This window comes from Phasianus colchicus, chromosome 6 (genome assembly GCF_987193195.1).
Source record: "Phasianus colchicus chromosome 6, bPhaCol1.hap1.1, whole genome shotgun sequence".
NCBI classification, from domain to species: domain Eukaryota; kingdom Metazoa; phylum Chordata; class Aves; order Galliformes; family Phasianidae; genus Phasianus; species Phasianus colchicus.
Genome location: NC_143441.1, coordinates 22,366,867 through 22,383,588, shown reverse-complemented (window position 1 = coordinate 22,383,588; position 16,722 = coordinate 22,366,867). Strand labels below are relative to the sequence as shown.

Genomic DNA, 16,722 nt, shown 5'->3' with positions numbered 1-16,722 from the left:
CTTCAGTGTATTGTAATCCCCTTTTTGTTTCAGCATATATGTTCCAGATTTTCTGTTCTTTAATTTCCAGTAAGACTCTTCTTGGTTTGTTTTCAAAGGAAGTGTCTATAAACCATTTGAAAACAACATAATTAAGGGCAGTGCTGCCTGTAACATTTCTCACATGCAAGCCCAGCTGTTCTGTTAGTTTTGCTTGTTATCATCCATCACCATATGATAACAGAATAATTCTGGAGGTAATGATTGCTTAATTAATTGGAATTGTTCTTTCTTGTTGCTTTTCTAAGGTCCCTGTTTGTAATTGCAGTGAAGCAATAATATAATACATCTTTTATGGTCTTGATGTTGTAGAATTTTCTTTGCCACATACGATTAAAATTCATGAGGTAGTGGTTTAGGAGATATATTAGAAGGTTCGTGTGCAGAAAGGTTGTATACTGCAACATAATTAAATAAAACAGCAAGTCTTTAAAGTTAACTGTTGTACTTCATTTGGCCATTTAACAGTAACTTTCAAATAGAACTGTGGATTGCTGAGAGCAGCCTGATTTTAAAACAAAAGCATGCCTTTGGAAACAGATACCAAATAGTTGTAATTGCAGTCATAGATTGGTTTGGGTTGGAGGGGATCTAGAACACCATCCAGTTCCAATCCCTACCATGCGCAGAGACACCTCCCACTTCACTGGGTTGCACAAAACTGCCAATATTCACAATTGCTTCCCTTCCAGGGAAGGAACTTAGAACAATTTTTTCTTTAATAAGCAATTATAAATTTATGAAAGTGTCATTCTTAACCTGCCATGATAATGTTTGTTAAAAATGTGCTATGTCCTCTATGAACTGTGGTGATTTTCCCAAACGTGAAAGTATTTTCCCCAAAATAATGAAAAATGTGGTAGAGTAAAATATAGTGAATACAACATAATTACATGGATTTTGCCTGTGTTCTTAGGAAATGTATTTACTCTTTTACTCGTTTAACGCTGTGGCAGATCATGTGGTTAATGATGAAGAACCACACAGAAATGAGTCATCAGCAGTTGAGTGGGACATCACAACATTTCACTTCACTGTAGATGTGGTGAGGTTCCATTAACCTTCTGAATGGTCATCTGCTTGATGTGGCTGGTTTCTAAGTTTCACAAGTTTCCAGGACAAAAAAGTGAATTGTCTAGTCTGGGGAATATCTATGTTGATAACTACAGAGCAGAACAGAAAGGATTTTCTTTGCTACAACAGCATTATGCATAAAGCAGTGAGAGCTATACAGCTTTGAAACTAACAAGAGATGGGAGACTCATCTTTCTGGTATCATTTCTCATTTTCTGAGTGCCTGGGCAGTGTCTCACCTCTGTATCCTTCCAGCATGTGGCAATAGTGAGCCCTCCTAGCTCAGGGCAGAGACGGGCGTTTATCAGGTCTCTGACTCCCTTATGTGCTCCCCTAGTAAGTGCTATTTCCTCCCTCTTTTTCACGGGAAAAATTCCAGAAGAATGAGAGTAATTTAAAATAGCTGCTCTTAAAAATAGTATTTCTGTATCCAGTAGCTTTTTCTGAGCTGGGTAGTCACCTGGAAGGCAGTTCAGTCAGCTGCCTTCAGGAATTTATCACGAGTGTATTTTAATGTCAGTTTTTATGTTGTATATTCCAAAGGCCTGTGGTAAATAAAGCAAGTCTTGTTTTAGCATGCATATTTTAGCTGATCAAAACTTCAAACCATTTAGCTGTCAAATGTCAAAAAGCCTCAGTTCTGTACATGTGACAGGCTTATAGGAGGAGGAAAAGGAATGAAAGTAACCAACTTGGTAAACGATTTCAAAATGCTGCTAGGACAGATGAACATCTCACCCAGCCTGTCACAGTCCAGGGCAGAACCTGGCTTGGTGCTGCTGTTTGAAGCTGTGTGTGCGATGGGTGGGAGAGATAGGGATACTGCCACACTAGTGGATCTTGCCTGCTATTCCTTATTTCTTCTTCTCTGTGATCCCCTGGCCATTTCCAGGAGCAGTGGATATCCCAGGAGGTCTCCCACCTTCCCTTCATCACCCCTTCCTTCCTCGGAGCTGCTGGACTGAGGTTCAGCTGGTCCTTCAAACATCCTACGAGGGAAAATACAGAGCACCCCACAGAGTTCAGGAAATACCGTATATATAATAGTCAAAGGACAAGTGCGATTCTTCTGTATGCCAGTCTGTGTTAGCAGTTCTCTGAATTTTACAGCAGGAGTTGCATGAACAGTTCACAGTACATAATATACCCTTCACCACACAACAAAGCAATCTGATATCTCCATTAGCCACAGATAAGTGGTTCTTGGACAGTAGCTACTGTTTGTTCAACACTGAGATTGAAATTAGATTAGTGTTATTGCTCCTGAAAGTGTCTAATGTTCTCATATTTGTTTTTTTTTCTCCTTTCACTTTCCTTTTCAGTGTACTCAAGTGAAGTTTTTACTTATCAGAGTGAAGACCAGAGCCAAAAGAAAGTCAGGTATGACGTATGGTTGCAAAGACATGTTGCTGTGATGGAATAGCATGCTAAAAACTTTTGAAAGAATTAATAGTGCATCTTCCTTGTAGGAGAAAACAATAACAAAGCACTCACATACATGACAATAGACAAGATCTGTGCCTGGAAATACCTTTTATCTTCCCATGGAGCTCTGTCTTAATTATTTCTGAAGAGAAATAGTTTTAAATTGATCCAGGAGAACTTCACTAATGATATAATCAAACTTGCATCTGTACTCTGTGCTTTGTGGCTGAACTAATTTAAATGCTAAATGGGAATCAAAGAAGTGACCATTATGCATATGAAGGAATGAGTAGTTTTAATCTTATTTGCGTTGTGGGTTTTTGGAGCTATTGATTAAAGCGACCAACAGTCTATATTTGATTCAGAGCAAAATGCCATATCTTATGACACATATCACAAGTCAGATTCTTGCTATAATTTCTAACCTCAATTTTAAATACTGTCAGCATCATCTAGAATTAGAAAAAAGAACAACTCATCACCATACCGATTGAACAAAAAAAAATGCCGCATGATTTAAATACCTATAGCTGCATCATTTACCCAGTTTTATGCTTTCATTTTGCTAAGCATGAGGTTGATGATTAAATTGATGCATAATTATTAGCAACACAGAGACTGTTGTCACATCGCATGGTTTTCTGACCAGGTGCAGGCTTCTCAGATTCAGTCGGAGCCTGTCTGTCAGTTTCCTGAACAATCCAGCAAAATAAGTGATGATTTCCTGTTATCATCACAGAAGCAGTTTTCAGCAGATTGTCACAGTAAACCTCCTTTTCTGAATAGTGTAATGAACATTCTGGTGTTTGCAAAAGCATTTTTTTATATACACACATGTATATAGTCTGAATGTAAAAGCATTAACAGTCTGATCCTGGTATCTGTCTCTCCAGCTCCTTATCTGCATCCTTTCATTAATATCTGTCTATTTTACTCAAATGTCAAAGTCAATCAAGCACTCTGTGGTCATGCAAACAGAACAGAAGCACAGCCTGCTAAATTAACCCAATGTGATGAGGACTTTCAAAGATTAAATTTCTTGGCTCTGCTCCTCCAAGAACACACTTCGGAGTTTAGATGGCTGGTTCATTAAGTATGCACCCACATCTTGAGCTTATGCAGGACAATGCAGGCTGTACACTGAAAGAGCAACCTTTTGCATCAGCTAGATCAGACTAAATAGATATATAGGGTAAGTATACAATCTAAAAATAAAGATAGTTCAGCAGGAAGAGAAACATTTTGTTGGTGTGCTTTTAAAGTATTATTCTGCAAGATAAAAAATAAGCTGGAGAAAGCAAACCATAAACCATGTTTTATTCTTTCACTATATTGCATTGTAAATTTGTTAGTGGAATCGACATTTCTACCTCTCCTTGAAAATATTCATCTGCTGTACCAGCACTGGAGCTGGATTGATGTGGATGCTTTCAAGTGCATCCTATTTCCCCGTGAAATAGAAACAACTAACCAGAAACTCATACACAACAATTACACCCTAACAAGCCTGTTTATTCTTCGTCATCAAAGAATATCGTCATTTGTTCAAAATATTGTTATTCCCTGTTACTCACAATTTTACAAAAACAACAGTAAATTACCCTGAGTGTTTTAAAAATAGGTCATAAAAGCAGCCTGATTTCACTTAATGCATACATACGACAGTATCACAGTGCGGGCTGCTTTCTCCATCATTGGAGGGAAGCACAGCGCTGGCGGAGATGACTAAGACCTTACACAAAAGAAAAGTCCTATGAGTGCTGGGGGAAAACATGTTTGTACTGAAAAAGATGAACTGATAAGTAAAGGCAAATTGAAAACAGAGGAGGAAAAAGTTAAAAATTATATATTTAGGAAATGGATTAATCTTTTATTACCAGTGACAGATTCTAACAGAGATAATTTTAAAATCCAGATTGATGGTTCGTCCTTAATTTTTACTCAAATAACAGTGTCTCATTGCTAGTTTTGTGATATTGTGTTGGCAGAACAATCTTTTAACCATCAGTACCATTGGAAGTGAACGTTCAAATTTAAATGAGGATTCCTTCCCTGATAAGAACAGGAAGCCTTTCCAGTAAGAGTGGATTTGCAAAGCCATAGCCATTTGTGAGTCCCCACCTGCTTTGCGAGTCATGGGAATAGAACTTGCACCTGGAACTGAAACTTGGGAATAGGTTGTGTGTAGGAATCACCATTTAAAAAGAAATGGTTTTAGCACCTTGCTAAGGGAAATACATGCTAGCAACAATTTTTACTTCAACTCATCAGCACCAAAAAGATAAAGGGGTATGCTAGCCTGGGAGCAGGGTGAGTTTTATACTTTCTGATGTTCTTCTAAATACTCATGTTAGCATTTTTTCATGTAATATCCTTGCAGCATCCCTCTGAAGTGGAGAAGAGTCATAACTGTCATTCTACCAATAGCAATCTGAGAACAGAGAAGCTCAACTCCTTTGATTTGGCCTCAAACATCTTGCTGATGTGCACAGAGGAGGCTTGTGGTGAAATGTAAACTCCAGGCTACTGCCCATTTAACAGGGCCATCTCATCTCTGGGAAACTGTTGAATCTGGTCTTGGGCCATAATTCATTCTTATTAGAGCCAATAATTTCCATCATTAATACAGTGGCTTCTTCTGGCCACTTAGTTAGAAGATAGGTTCTGAAGAAACTTAAACTTGTAAAAATCCCTGGCAGATATTGCCCTGGTCATAGGTGGCTCAACATGCCTCAACAAAAAGGGTGAAAGAGAGCAAAGTATCATTTTATTGGCATAGTGATGCAAGTGGTCCAGTTTTCTTAAATTTTTCCTTAAGTTCAGAGATGGCATCCTCAAGGCTAATTTTAGCTGATGTCAACTTATTTTCTCTTGGTCGGATGAAAGTTCTGTGAAGTTCAGGGCAGTAACTGCACCTTAAAAGGCACCTCTTCTCCTACTTTCTCTAGGCAAGGATTGAAGAGACCAGCCTTTGGTAAGCCCATATGCTGTCACTCTACCTCCACAGAAGATTTCTCAGTCCAAGTGAGAAGCTCATGGTATCACCGTGTTCCTCTCTCCTATTCACACTGGGCAGCTAGGCAGAAGGTGAAGACTTCTGGCTGAGTACACGTGGGAACCTGACTCTGCCCTAGCAGGTAGTAGAGCACAAACTGGGATGGGTAATTCTGGTCCTTTCCTACTTTAAACAGTGATGAGCTAATGTAGCCTAACTAGGTAATGCAATGAGGCTGTGGGAAACATGGCCAGAGAGGATCTTCCATTCCTTGACGGACATTCTCCAGGAAACTGCTGTTACTGCTCAGCACAAAGAGCAGAAGTTCTAATGCCTTTCTCCAGAAGACTCAGTTTGGATGTCAAGAGAAAGCAGGTATTGAGTTTCTCCATTTTTTCTTTATAAGATCAGTACAGAGAAACAGTCCTTTAGCTTAGATGTCCATAACCACTTGCAGGCACGTGTCTACCTTTTTCCATGGAGCATGAGTAAGAAACCTGTGGTCACCGTATGGACAAAGCTCCTGGAGCACAGAACTCCACTGAGTTGAATGTGAGTGGCTGATTTAGGTGTCTACCCATGTTAAAATGGCTGTAAATATTTTAAACTAAAAGTTGAAAAAACATAGTAGATACTTGAGGAACAAGTGAATGACTTTTAACATGATTACTCTTACTTTTATTCAAAAGTTAGCATTGTAAACAGAAGGCTTCTGTCATTTCTTGGTCAGAGATTGCCTTCTTCTCATTGCCTTCCTCCTTCTCATGTCTTCTCTTTGCTCTAATGAGAGGAAAGCAGGGTAAGTGAGAAGAAAGTGGGAAAGAAGAAGTGTGCAACTGACTTTAACTATTGTAAAGGAAGTTTTCATTTCCTTAGCTCATCTGCTATTGGAAAGAGATCAGACACAGACAATCCCACTTAATGACTTGTGCCATAATACCTGGATACTTGTACCTGAAAATGGAGGATCTGACTTCATATGCTTTTGCAGGCAGACATGCCTGCTCCATGCCAGAAACCATTCCTGACCTACCTCGTTTGACACCAAGTTTTAAGAAGATTATGAGAGCAACACTTTCTTTAAAATATTTCAAATAGCCAAGGCTATTTTTGCCCTTTCTTTTTGAGATGTAGGTTGATTCTGACAGGCTTTATTAAGCACGTGTTTTCTTCTCACTTTAAGCTGAAAAAATAAATGAATGACTTTTCCAAACAAAAAGGGAGGTGGTAGTTTTTCTAAAAAACACCATCAATCAAGGAATTCAATTCAGTTTTTATCTCTTAATGCCAGAAAGGAAGCGAGGTTCCATTTGGGTCAAATGTATGAGCTCCCTGACTGGCACAATAAACAGAAATATTCAATGGATTTGTAATTTACCCTAGAAACTGACTGGTCTGATTGAATATAATGATGTCTGACTGCACAGGGTCTGTGAGTTGCCCTTTGTTAATTCACAGCTAACCAAGATCTACCATGTACAGAGGCTGAAAAACCAATTAGCTATTCTAAGAAGCACTGGTAGATAAAATGTTTCGATTAATCACACAAAATATGCATATTCCCTTCATTCTGTAACTCCCGTTTGAAAACGATCACTAATAGTTCTGAATGAACTCATTTAGTTGCTGAATATCCCAGCAGGGTTTGGGTTTTTTTTTTGTTTTTTTTTTTTAAGCCAGATATAATTTGAATAGATTTGATATATGAATCCTTAGGCAAGAGCATAGTGGTGCATATAAACTCACATCAAATATATTTATACGTGTAAAATGTGTATGTGTAAGCAACAAATGAAGCTCGCTTACTCTGGTGTATATCATAGAAAGCTGAAAATTATTAAATTAGAATGGCTACATTATGTTAATTTATTTTTTATTATCAGCCTACTAGAACATTTTACTGCCAAATGTACTATATTGCAACATACTGGCATGCTAATGTGCTTGTGTTTAAATAATTTCAAGAATAGAGTTTTATCCAGGATACTTGTTCTATACAAATCATCTGCGTAAGAATTCAGTTACTCTTTCAGTGCACTGATACTAAAGAATATAAATTCTTCTATAGTTATCCATAGAGTCAATAGGACATACGTGAGAAATATTTCCTTAAAATATAAAGTGAAATTATGCATAATTATGCAGCTAATGGTGAGAGAGATCAAAAAGAGTACACAGACAGGAAGTGAAAACCTGTCAAAAGAGATAGCTGAGAAAGATACACATACATCACACATCTCGTTTGGCTATCTGAGGCTCCCTTGCAGATCATTGCGTTCTTTACTAAAGACACTCAGTGCCAGCCAGGGGGATGGTACAGGGGGAGGGTGTCTATTTGCTGTTCATCCACACACAAATACAGCCTACTTTCTTTCAGATTTTCAGGCACAGATCCTCACTTCTTGAGCCATCAGGATTGAAAAACAAGTCACTGGGGCCCTGGAAAGCACAATTTTTCCTTTCCCACACATGAGCTGCTTCGTCTAGTGGTTGGAGGGAAGCAGCACCCGTGCTTCCATGCTCTCCAGGAAGGATGACCTGGCTGTGCTGTCAGACTTGGACCAAGCTCCAGAGATCTTGCTTGGACTGAAGGGTTTGGTACTCCAGCCATGTGAGCGCCATCAAATAAGCAGGTAGGGAACAGGTAAGACTGGTGCAGAAGGCTCCCAATGAAAACACATTGATTAGAGTGAAACTCCTGTGTTTGTTCCCTTTTCTTGTGCTGAGGCTTTGGCCACACGTGCATTTGCTGCAGATGTTTCTGAAGCACCCCATCTCTTTCCTTTATTTGAGCTGAATCTGAAGGCACACTGGGCTACCATCCAGCAGACAGCTCATGAACACTCACTGAAAGTATGTTCTGGTATTGTTATATGCAAACACATCTGCCCTGCAGATACTGTTGAGCAAAAGGAGGAGTTTGCAGGCTGCAAGTTTCAACCTTGGAACTCAACTGTTGTCATTAAGAATTTGTTTTGTCCAGGGAAGAGAGCATTCGGGGAACTTGTGGTGCCTGCTATAGCCTTCCACTCTATGGGCCTCCCTGAGAGAACAAGGAGACTGGTTAGGCTTGGGCTGGGAGCAATGTAAAAAACCTAAACCCACCTTCCCTCTGCTCCTGCAGGCTGTCTGTCAAGCCCATCAGGGAGCGTGAGGGTACTTTAGAGGTGACACCCAGCATCTAAAGGTGTGAGAGCAAGTGGGTTCCTGCAGCACCAGGACCACAGCCCTGCCTTCACCTGGCCTGCAGGCAGATGGCAGGATGCAGTCACTCATGCACCACAGGTCGTACTGAAGTGCCACAGAACTTTGTTGGATAAACATTGCTATTATGTAAACAGCTCTCCATCCTGAGCGAGGAGATGTTTTGCAAGCATATCTGTTTTCCGAGCTATTTCTTAACTATGTGGGTGTCTGAGCTATGAGGAGGAAAATAAATCAGAGAATTTGGGCAGACGCACATGCGCCTCTATGACTGGCGGTGGTTTTAAGATATTAATGAAGTGATGCTTGTTTTTTGTTCAGTAAAAACCTGTTTTTTGTATTTTTGCTATATAAAACAAAATACAACATGAGAGAAAATGTATTCAATTACTCCTCACTTCGCCTTAATATGAAATTGCTTAGCGTTATCGCTAATAAACCTAGAAAGGAAGAAGGAAAGTACAGGTTGCTCTGTACAAGATACAATTTTTTGTGTGTGTGCATTATATTAATGATCTCTGCCCAATTTTGTAATAACAAGGCAAATAAGAAAAAAGCCTGAGTTGAAAACCCTGGCTTATAGTTGGTGATTACAAATGGGTAGTACTTCATTGTAGGGATTTTTGCAGTCATTATGGATGTAAGAGTCTTGTTTAAATATTTGAATACAGTTTCCCAGAATCAGTTAGGTACCTCACTGTAATGACTCTGCTGATGGAGCTGTCTGTGCACTCGCTGCCCTATTTTTTGAGAATATGGACTCTGAAATCTATTGTATTAGCTTGTCATCTGCCTTGGTGCAGCACTGCTTTCAGCCATGGGTGGATAATGAGATCCCAGGATGGCATCAATATGGGAGAGCTCTGTGGAGCTAGAGGAGCAGTAGGTGTTGGATACCTCCCCCCCAAAAAAGACATTTTCTGAACCAAACCAGACTCTGGAAGCACACAGAGGATGAGCCTAATCAGAGGCATCCTCCAGCCCAGAAGCATTTCACACCACGCCACATGACTTTTTCCAGCTTCAATCACCTATTTCTTCCACAGAAAGACTGCAGCTTTACCACTGCTCCTTAGCCTTCCATTTAGCAAGAGACCTGACGGTTGTGTCTTACTCAAGGTGACATCCTTCCTCAAATGTGAGGGAGAAGGTTTCACTAATCCACACTGAACTGAGACTGGGAGATTTGTGTTCTTCACAAAGAGAAAAAAAGAAATTCCCTTACTTGTTTCACATTCATATTTTCTATGACTTAACAGAACGCAGAGAGTTTTATAGATGCTTTTAATGTTGAAAAGGATTAATTAAAAAAATCTCCAAAGTTTGAATAGAAAAGAATTGTGACTGAGGACTAGGTATAATCTGAGAACCCAGTAAGCTAAACCACATCAATCCCTGGGCACTCAGAGCATTACAGACTATGAAGGAGCTGAACCATACCTTTGAATTTCTAGGTAATGCTGTGAAAATTGATCACTGCCTTAAATATCATAGCCTTTCTTGTCCCAGCCTTAAGCATTTAAGAGACAGTACTATTAGTCAAAAGATAATTATTCATTAATTGATTTTGTACAATGCTTAGCTGGGAGGTAATTTATACTTGATTAGAGTAGAAAAAAAATGCAGTTTCTATCTACCAAATGCAGAAATACTAAAGAAAAAAACTAATTTCTTGATGTTTTTCATTAAGGATAAAGAAAGAAAAGATTCCAAGATCAATCCTAAGAGTTCTAAGGAATAAACCTGTGCACCAAAGGGGATCACAGTACCTCACACATCAGCAAAAATTTTATGCTGTGTTAAAGAATGTATGTATAAGCCTGCACTCAGGTGATGTGCAAGCCTACGCGTCCAGCAGATTTAACATGACTAAAATTGTCTTTACGTTTATATAATTGATAAAGACTATTTGATTTTGCTCTGAGCTCTTATTGTATCTTTACATCTTTCTGTATTTCTGCTTGTATCTAAGCGTTTGCAGAACCAAGCTTCCCAGATCAAAGCTGGCAAAAGTCACGTGCAATGCTTCTGGATGTTACATGCTTCTGGGCTGGAAGACGCCTCTGATCATCTTCTGTATGTATCTGGAGTGTGTTACTGATCAGGAAATGTCCTTTTTTGGGGGTATCCACCACCTACTTGTGAATCACATTCCTCCTGCTGCACACCAGCTCAGTGATTATTTTGCTCACAGCAGCCATCCCAATGAGCACTGCTGTGGCAAATGGAGGGGAGGCTTTCCCTGTGGTGGGGCTGTAAAAAAAATCATCAAACAAAGCCAAAAGAAAGAATTTACAAGTGTTACTGCATTGGGCCTGTGCCCTGAAGCCTTTAGCACGAAAATCAAAAACATCTGCATATTGACTGAAAAGACCCATACCTGCAATGTACCTGGAACTGGCAAAAATTTCCAGATGTTCCCCATAAAACTCTTCTGTTGGTGGTTTCTAATCTGTGTGTGACTTCCTGCATGACAAAACCAAAAGGAGATATGCATGTGAGAAATGCGCAGGCAATTTGCCGTCTGGGTTGAATTCATCTTTTGTGCAGTTCAGCAACATTTCTCTGCTGGATTTGGACTCTCAGCTTTTACAGAAAAATCTGGATTGAGTTGAACTTGCATGAACCAAGCCAAATCTGTAATTACAAGGTCTGGCAAGGAATGTGTCTCTTTCCTGCTTATTTTGTATTTGCCATTGTTAACAGAAGTGATTGCCGCTGCTATTCTCACGCCAGTCTTGAGTCTAAGGAGAATTTAGAGAGATGAGGAACTTCATCTGAAAGACTGAAAACATAGGGCTCAAATTAAAGCTCTCTGCAAGCAAAGAGATGGTTTTTAACTATAGCAATGCAGGAAACAGTAGGTGGCAGATAATATTTTCCTTCATGAAATGTGGCAGGTTGGAATATCACCTATTGTTTTCTGAGAGAAATTGGTACATTTAGATTAAATCTGGAGTTATATGCCACACAACACAGACTTAGATCTGATTTTTCCTTTTATTACTGTTTCTATCCAGAATTACTCCTCTTACTGCTTCTTTTTGTTTCTCCTTTCTTGACTCTCGTATCCACACCCTTTCCACAAACATCACTCTATACTTTTAAGTGCACATCTCTTTTGAGAATAGATATAAGTGCTTCAGTAAGTTATGGAAGGTTTTTTGTTTCTTCCTCTTTGCTTATCTACTGCATATTATTCTCACCGTGCTGACAGTGTTCCCCCTTCCTCGTATATCTGTGCTACAAGAGTGGTAGCAGTAAGGGCAGAGGAAGGAAGGAGTAGCATCCACAGTTCATTGTTCTGGTAAGGGAATGTGTGAGGGTGAGTGCCCCATTGTAGCATCACTTTCCAAGAATGGGTAAAACATCTTGAGGCCTTTGGATCCCTTAAAAACAGAAATCACTGAACCTTTCTCTGCAGCTGTATTCCTTTCCCCAGTGTGCTCTACCAGCTCGTTGGGATAATAGATCACTGGTCTCCAGCAGCTCACAGCTTTCGTAGCCCACTGCAGTACACTGACAGGAGCTGTCTGCTTCTCTTCCCTTCTGTTAGATGTAAAATCTTCTGCTGATGTTGCACTGGGCACTCCAGCCCAGCCCAGCAAGTCTTAGCATTAACGTTACTGAGCCTGGTGGCAATGCTTGCCTCTTTGATTTCCTTTTTCAGGTTCTCTGCAGACTCACAGAGACATTCTGATGCCAGTTATACCCCAGAAATAAGTAGTAAGGGCTGAAATAAGTCCTACAGTTGCACATTCTGACCTTCTTGTATCACAGCTTGCAGGACTCTCCAAAGTGGAATTGTTTTTGATCTACAGCGCTGTTTTAGAACAACGTTTGGTCTTTGTTCAAAAATTACCATTGCTAAAAATTGTGCTCAAAGGACTGTTTTCTACCAAAAATAGATCTTGCATCTCATTTCTATTGTAACTGTCTTCAGCCTTAGATTTCACTTACTTGCTTTTCATTATCTTCTGAACCGAGTAACAGGTTATCAAAGTTATATTCCCTTGCAGGTACTTAAAAATCATCAAATTACCTTTTAACCTTTATTCCAACTAAATAGATTGAGTTTCTGCAGTGTTATTAACAGATGCTTCCTCTAGTTCTTTAATCTTTCTCAGCTCTGCCTCAGTCCCTCTGTTTATCAGTGTCCTTTCCAGGTCATGATATTCCAGACATGGTTACATCACTGTTCAGTGCAAAATTAGGACGCAGACTCTTCATCCTTTTAGGGGATCTGAGGTTCCTTTTTTGGCCATGGAACTGAACTGAGAGCTCCATGTCTTCCTAGGAGCAATGTTCATGCTTGGATGAGATCTCATATTTTTAAGGGGCTCTATTTCTTCAAACTGACTGCATCTAGATGCCCCCCTTCCTTCATTTCTAGACATAGGACTACCAGCTGGTCTCAATACCATATTTTTAGTTCTGCTCACTTTGCCATGAGGTAATAATTGGCTAAGCACTGAGTGTTTGCTGTTAAGTTTTGAGGTTGGAATGAGACCTTTAAAGTTCCTTCCAACCTAGCCCATTCTGTGATTCCGTGTTTCCAGTTTTATGTGCCTTCCTTCTGGCCTATGTATACGTAGGAGAAAGTATGTGTGCATTTTTTTTGATGTGCGATGACATACATCAGCTGTGATTCATCATAAAGCACCATAAATCCCTCTGCATTGGTCATCTATTTGCATTGGTCATCTATCATCTCAGCTACATAATTCTCACCCAGACATTGTGCTATTTACATTTCTCATCATTTATGACTGTTTGCTTCCTTTCACATCTCAGGCAAATGTTAACTGATGTAGGATGAAGGCAGGATCCCCACTGAACCTCACTAAGACCACATATCTTTAGAGTGATGTTCTGGTGTGTAGTTGGTTGTCATTTTTAATCCATTTAATGTTTTCAATGTTGATTCATAACATTCTTAATTAATATTTTTTTTTGCAATATATGGTACTGACTGCATTACAAGTCTTGTAAAAGCCCAAATATAGCAAACCTGCTACCTCTATCAGCCAATTTGTAATCTCATCAAAGAAAGATATCAAGTGAGTTTGACAGGATCTATTTGCCAAAAACCCTGTTGAGTGACAACAATTACGCTGCCTTCCTTTTATTCCCTATTAATTGAGTCCCGTATCAGCCATTCCTTTATTTTGCCTGGGACTGATGTTAGTCAGTCTGACAAAACTTGTAATTACCCAAGATGTATCATTTAATCTCTAATTTACTTTTTTTCAGAATACTGGCATCACATTACTTTCACTCATCTTCTGGAACTTTTTTGGTATTAAAAAAGTTATTGAGAAGTCAACCCCAGTGGAGGAGTTTTCATGTAGCTCCTTTTAAACTCTCGTATGCTGGTTTTGGGGACTACTGGCAATAAATATGCCAAAATCAATAGCTCCTTTTTGACATCCTTCTGATGCACTGTTGGAGTGAAAATTGTTCCATGATTTTCTTATGAAGTTCTTGCATCACCTGATCCTCGGCAGTTATTTACTCTAGTTATATACAGCAGTTATTTATTGAACACCTTTTCCTTTTCTGGATTATTTTTGGCAATTTTATAATTCTCAGTTCCAATGATAGAATTCCTCTTGCTCCCATGAAGTTCAAAGTGTCCCTCTGACTATTGTTAGCCCAATTTAGCATAAATTTACACCCTTTTTCATCACCAGATTTCTTGTGTTAAAACTCTTCACTTATAGTATACATTCAAATGTACATAATCATTTATTTTCTTTCTTCTGGTTTTATCTTTTCTTCTATGTGATTTTTCTTTTCTTTCTAAATTTTAATTGTGACTTCTACTTTTCTTAATAAGGAAAATTGATTTTTAGCTGGTGTGATCTTGAACATCTCCAAGTGATCATTCTCATTTTGTCCATTGATCTTTTTATACCCAGTGATTTGGACTCAGGAGGCCTAACAATTTCCTTAAAAAGTAATCCCAATGAATAAGTGAAACAATAAGGGAAATAAAAGCCTTAACTTCTGTCATGGCTTCTGAGTGCTAGTTGTCGTAGATCCTCTTGATAAGAGTTAGCACACCTTTATCAGCAGTGCTGAAGCCAGATAAGAGGAATTCTGGAATCACTAACAGGGACAACTCCTACACTAGCCCTGCCAGAATGGAAACCAGGTCACCCAGAAACCTAAAATTGCAGGGGAATGGCAGAACAACATTCTGATCTAGAAGGGTAAGGTGGCTCCTCACTGGAGATGCTCTAAGCCTAGATTTAATCTGCTCAGTGCTCATGCAGCACAATCTGAGCCTGGTGACTAAGCTGATCTCAGGAGGAACTTTAAATTAGCAGACCAAAAGAAAGCAAAAGTCTTTGTGCCTCAGTGCCACGTAAACAGGAACTGAGGTGGCAAATGGGTTTAGGTGGGATAAGTCATCTAGAGTGTGATTCTTTAGCAGTGCAGCTGAAAGTGCTCAAAGTCACTTAGTGGCTCCATTTTGATAGTAGCGGACTTTTTAGGGCCATTCATGCTCCTCTACAGGTTGGAGCAATTGGAATTTGGTTATTGAAGTGATTAAACTTTTCCTGAGTCCAGAAAATTTTGCATGGTGGGAATATGCTGAAAATATTCATGTAGATATTTAATATGATGACTAAATTTCTAGATCTGGGTACTGCTCAAAGCAGAAAACCAGTGAATCTGACTCTTCAGCCCAGTAAGAGAGGTATTTTCTGTAGAGAGATGGACAATCTCATGTCCTGGCTCTTGCTCACAGTACACCTTTAAAACACAAGAAGCAAATATACTTTTGTTATGTATATACCATAAACCATCCCTGGAGCAAAGGTCAGGATAAAGAACTCTTCACACGTGTCAGAAGATCTTCCTCCTTCCCAGGAATGCACATCCTGCTTTCCTTGACAAGAAATGAAAGGTTTTGGTCTTGTGATATCACCCACTACCTTGCAGTAAATCAGTCCCAGCCAAAGGGACTGCAAGTCTACTGCATTCCAGCCCAGGGCAGTTTGCTTTGGGAACAGGTAGCTGCTCCGTGGCACCCGGATGTGCCCGGCTTCTCAGTCACCCCTAGACTGTGGGTTTCTGTGGGACCACTGGCCCATGCAGTGACAGCCTCAGCAGTGTGCACCTTCTAGTCCATGGGAAACACAGTATAGCAGGGGACATCTCTGAACTCCTGTGGAAGACATTGCAAATTTTTTCTTTAGAAGGCACAGTCCATTGACTTCATTAGGGTCTTTGCTTTTAATTCCCTCACTAATTAAAATTCTCAAAGTTGGTGCTTCTCTTTTTTACCAGGGATCTCTGTTTGGAAATGTTCTCCATCTCCCTTGGCTTTAGTTACTCATCTGCCAAATGCAAGGCCAGCCCTTTCCCAGCTCACAAGACATGGTGGAGCTGAATTCATTGCTGTTTATGAGATGCTTGGATACTTCATTAATGGGCAACCCAGGGATCAAACAAGTCAGCAAAAAATACAGTTTGAGTGAAATACACAGAGTGAGTCTGACCTATATTAGCACTGCTGTATCACATCAGCATTCAAAGCTACTGATCAATGAGTCTTTGGGAGTCCATCACGGGAATAATTTGTCCCTAAAAGCTGCACAGGACTAAAAAGCCTCCCCAGTCAGATGGTGATGCTACATGGTAATTGGGAACGCCCTTTTTGCATGGATCGTCTTCAGTAATTTACTGGGCTTGGCTAACTTTTATTTGAACTTCCTAGAAGGGCAGGGAACCAATTCTGATTTTTGTAAAATACATAGAACTGGACAATCAGGCTCCAAGAGACCCCCTTTCTTTTCTGGAGCATAGGAAGTTCCGCACCAATGTGCGCAAGAACTTCTTTACGGTGAGGGTGACAGAGCACTGGAACAGGCTGCCCAGGGAGGTTGTGGAGTCTCCTTCTCTGGAGATATTCAAGACCCACCTGGACACCTACTTGTGTGATCTGGTGTAGGGAACCTGCTTTGGCAGGGGGG

General features: G+C 39.8%; 1 long non-coding RNA gene across 3 annotated transcripts; it reads left to right on the top strand.

Annotated features, from left to right (window-relative positions):
- The first annotated feature begins 2,433 nt into the window (after positions 1-2,433).
- On the top strand, positions 2,434-9,999 carry LOC149917486 (uncharacterized). Of its 3 annotated transcripts, none has more exons than XR_016467472.1 (5): positions 2,434-2,493; positions 5,487-5,675; positions 5,755-5,908; positions 5,991-6,085; positions 7,911-9,999. It is a non-coding gene; the product is annotated as an uncharacterized LOC149917486 (long non-coding RNA). The 3 variants fall into 3 exon arrangements; XR_016467473.1 differs by having other exon boundaries at positions 5,487-5,908; positions 7,911-8,166; positions 8,658-9,999; XR_016467471.1 differs by having other exon boundaries at positions 5,487-5,908.
- The last annotated feature ends 6,723 nt before the right edge of the window (positions 10,000-16,722 follow it).